The sequence below is a fragment of the Hesperophylax consimilis genome, chromosome 27 (genome assembly GCF_061612785.1).
Source record: "Hesperophylax consimilis isolate HC1 chromosome 27, BYU_Hcon_1.0, whole genome shotgun sequence".
NCBI lineage: Eukaryota > Metazoa > Arthropoda > Insecta > Trichoptera > Limnephilidae > Hesperophylax > Hesperophylax consimilis.
In genome coordinates this window covers 23,344,961-23,349,690 of record NC_142862.1, presented here as the reverse complement: position 1 = coordinate 23,349,690, position 4,730 = coordinate 23,344,961, and the positions used below count along the sequence as shown (strand labels likewise).

Below are 4,730 nucleotides of genomic sequence, written 5' to 3'. Positions count from 1 at the left end.
TGGAATCTGGAGGCTTACATAGAAACATAGGTGAGTTTTCTTTTTTCATTTTTTTATTGATTTGGAATTTAGATCATGGAACTATGATATTATATATTATGATAATATCCATTCTATTTGATTTAGAAACTGGCACCTTCATTATTCCATGACTCAAGTACCTACGCAATAGATTTAGAAGATTTGTATTTATTATGTACCTAGTTTGAAGAGTGCGTGTTGACGCTACAACCAAGATTGTGTCAGGAGTCATGACACAAGTTACAGAGAGTGGTATATAAAAAAAAATAATAATTGGATCACTTGTATAGCGCCGTTTTTGTGCAAAATCAACTCAAGGGCGCCTTTATTTCTTTGTTTGTTTCCGCCAGTATTATTTTGTATTGAACGAATGTTGTTTGAAACTGTAGTATTTTCTAAGTTACAATTTTACCCTAGCCAGAAACTAGAACCAACCAAACTAGCTTTGAAATCGTATATATTATATTTTAATAAATGTGTATTGCAAATTATTAATTCGGACATAACATTTTGAACATTGAATTCTGTTGTTTTTTTTTTGGGAGGGATATTTTTTTTTAAATACAGGGTTTACCACCCATTGTTAATGTTTACATTTGAAATTTTCATATAAATGAAATAATTTCATTATTAAAACTATTTTATCTCCGCTTGATTCATGATACAGGGTGTTCGGTATCTGCTGTTGTATAAATATACATTTTTTTAATGAATAATTTTCATTCCTTTGAAAAATAAATTTTTATTTTCTTGTTTTGAAATTTTTTGTATTATCTCGTCGTTTTTTTTCTTTATTTCAGACTCAAGCCACTCCTGATAATATCTCAAGATGATATTAAAGAATTGATTCCGACTGTAGGGCACCGGGCACTGCCTACAGCACACATTAATGCGCTCAAGGATGTTATTAATCCACCTGTCATAAGTGTAAGTTTTTAAAAGCAGTAATGATGACATATTGTTTACCTAGGCCTTTTTTGGCTAACCATTTGGAAATAGTTGTACCGGACGCGATTTTGATACAAAAATAATAGTATTTAAAATAATAATTCCTGTAATTAATGAATAAATCGACTGCCGGGGGGGTCAAGCAATTCCAAAGGGATAAAAACAAAGCTTGACCTCTTCACCCTTTCTTTCCCCTTTGTGTACATACCCGCTTTTTTTTCAGATTGAAGATATACCTTCAACTTCCAAACAAACAACGCCCATATATTATCAACACGATGACTTCCTTGTAAATGACATTTCCTTGTTGGAAAATAAAAACAAATCACAAAGAATAACGCAAGAAGCTTTTGAAGAGCAAATTTCGAATGTGAGTTAAATAATTTTAGTAAGTTTCAGATACCTAAGTAACTTAGGTTAATTGTTTTATACATTCCGATATATGTATTTTAGTAGTGGCAGCGTAGAAAAGCCATCCTGTGACTGATATTATGATGATTATAGAAGTGGTTATTAGTTATGTAATCAATATGCAATTTAATTTTGTTTTCCAGGACTTACGCAATCATCTCCTATCAATCAATGAACGGCAAGCACTTTTAATGCAGTTTGAGTCAAAGGGTCTGTTGGACAATTCTGCCAGACTGTGCAGTACTATTATAAGTAAGGAATTGCAGGGTAATCCAGATAGATCCATTACAAGCAAGAGATTTTATGAATTTGCTTTTCAAATCACCAAAGTCTTTAATAAAGAAAGCGCAGCTGTATATTTCACCCCATATGTGTGTTTTGGGCCTACCCAAAAAATTGCTGCTAAAGGTAAATTACTAGACACATACAGGCAGCGTCGAAAAGAATTTGCCAAATCAGGACACAAACATCTTTTACTATATTTAAAAAAAAATTATAATAAAAAATGATAATATAAATGTGTGTATGATCAAACGTGTTTTCTTTTTTGAGGCTTTGCTGGTAGCTGGAAACAATATTTTGAGAGACGATTCTTAACAAAATAACTTTTATATGAATGAGGTTTTTAATAAGTACTTTCTAGTCTTACAAAACATAATATTTATTTATTTAGGTTTCATCTCTCAAAAGGGTTGTAATAAACTACCTGCAACTCAAAGTATTTAACCCATGATTCTGAATTATGGGTATAATCCTTCGAGTTGATGGTGGTAACATTTACACCCTGTATTGTTTTCAGCTAAACTGCAAAGCTGCACTTCCTATTTAATTTAGATAATCTAACCAAAAAGCTAAGCTACAGTACCTAAAGCTAGCTAGCAGTAGAGAGCTAAAACACCTATATCGGTAGGGCTATTCCAACCGAAGTTTAGTTAATCAACCTAACCATTTTGTAATATTAACTAAATAATAAGGTTACTACATCTAAACAGTTCAGTTTTTCTAACCGAACACTACAAAATGGTTTAGGTATATAATTTTTAGTTTAGGTAACACAACTAAACACAAAGCTGTCTCAGCCGATTAGTTTAGCTAGAATACCTGAATCGTTAAGCTGTCATAAATACAGTTTAGGTAACACAACTAAACACAAAGCTGTCTCAACCGATTAGTTTAGCTAGAATATCTGAATTGTTAAGCTGTCATAAATACAGTTTAGGTAACACAACTAAACACAAAGCTGTCTCAACCGATTAGTTTAGCTAGAATATCTTAATCGTTAAGCTGTCATAAATACAGTTTAGGTAACACAACTAAACACAGAAAGCTGTCTCAACCGATTAGTTTAGCTAGAATATCTGAATCGTTAAGCTGTCATAAATAAACTGCTGTTTAGCTAACAGTAGCTAAAAGTTCGGCAGTCACCACAGCAACTAAACTGTTTAGTAGATAATTACTGAAAATTTGGTAAATCGTACCTAAACATTTCTTTCAGTGAACCACTCGTTCTTCGGGTGGAATGTCTTCGCCCTTGTGTATGTTTGGCCATCCCATCTAAAAATGGCAGTATTTACCACTCTATCCTCTTTTGCTACCCTAAAATATTCGCTAAACCAGCATGCGCACATAGCCGGGTATCATAATGTAACCCTAAGCATTGAATTTGTTGTCCTTTACAAAAAATAATATTGTTGACTTTTTAGCTCAATCGCACGTGAGTCACCTGCCTTTAAGAATCAAAAAGTTCGTTGGACATAAACACAAAACATAGCACAACAGTATTAAAACTTGGTACTCCTTTGACGTAGAATACATTGACAAATTGGCCTATCGATATTTTTCTCTTTCTTTATTCATTACATAAGTTTTTGTACACAATTTTTTACACGCTTTTCGACTGCCACACTAGGCACGTGCTGATAATATGATAGTTTTGAACTAACTAACTAACTATCCATCACGCCGTTTCTCCGCAGGGGTAGGCAGAGAGGACGGATCAGCAAACAACTCTCCTTGTCTTGGAACACACTCCTTGTCTCATTGGCATTCTTACATCGTCTCACACATATATACTCTTCTATTATTCTGACTCTTGAGATGGCCGGACTCGTGTATCTGATTCACTTAATCGTGCCATGTCTTCCTCATTTTACGTAAGATATTCTCCTTACCCTCCTTTCTTCGTTCATTAGCTCTACAAGCCCAAACCATCTAAGCGTCCCTTTCTTAATCTTTCTCATTACGCTTACATCAGCCTTGCATTCTTTGCGAATCTCCACATTTCTCCCACATTTCATATTATATGGTTTTACCACACATACGCCTCAGGGATCTCATTGCTACATACAGCATTCAGTCTGCTTTCATCCTTCCTCTTCCAGTATCATGCCTGACTGCCATAAATCAGGTATATACCATTATGGTAGTCGAAATTTGTGTATATACATGTAATACCTGTTTGTTAAATATACTGTTTTGTTAAATACAATGTACGAGTATTAGTACTATTTTTAAATATCACGCTGGATTGTTTCCAAGGATCTTACCACTCAACCACGCAGGCCGTCATTTGTGGCTTATAAGCCGTTTGGCGCTTATGCCTTTTTCGTTTTAGTGGTTCCACTTCATTTTTCCGGTTGCCACATGCCTCATAGATCGTCCTGATGATAGCTAACCTCCGATGTGAGAGCTGCTAGGTGAATAATATTTAGATTTGGGCGAACGCTCAGTCAAATAATGTTGATGAAGAATTTTTTTCATCAATAAAAATATAGTTTTTTTCAACAACGAAAATACAGTTTTTTTTATCAATGAAAATATTTTTTTTATCAATGAAAATATAGTTTCTTTCACCAACAGAAATATATTTTTTTCATCAATGAAAATATATTTTATTTCATCAATAAAAATACAGTTTAGTCATCAATGAAAATATAGTTTTATATCAATGAAAATATAGTTATTTTCATCAATGAAAATAAATTTTATTTCATCAATAAAAATATAGTTTTTTCGAGCAATGAAAATATAGTTTGTTTCTCATCAATAAAAATATTGTTTGACGTTGATTGTTCAGTTTGGCTAGTCAAAATGACTTAACAGCTGTCGGAGTCATTTGTATAAATCTGACAACTAAAGGACATCGAAAAATAAATGTTTTCCAATTCAACAAACTGCCCCCGCCCTCCCCGAATGGTTAGACAGTGCCCCTCCTATGTCCCTGAAACCGTTTAATCTAATAATTTCCAGTATTATAATCCGAGGCGTGAACACTGGGCGTGGCGCAATTCCGAAACGTCGTCCTTTGTGCGCCAGTTGTAGTGTACACGTACACTGTGTCTGTATAGATT

The 4,730-nt window shown here is 33.7% G+C and overlaps 1 long non-coding RNA gene across 1 annotated transcript; it reads left to right on the top strand.

The window, feature by feature from the left end:
• The first annotated feature begins 255 nt into the window (after positions 1 to 255).
• LOC149410792 (uncharacterized) lies at positions 256 to 1,806 on the top strand. The gene is made up of 3 exons (XR_016304986.1): positions 256 to 948; positions 1,193 to 1,339; positions 1,524 to 1,806. It is a non-coding gene; the product is annotated as an uncharacterized LOC149410792 (long non-coding RNA).
• The last annotated feature ends 2,924 nt before the right edge of the window (positions 1,807 to 4,730 follow it).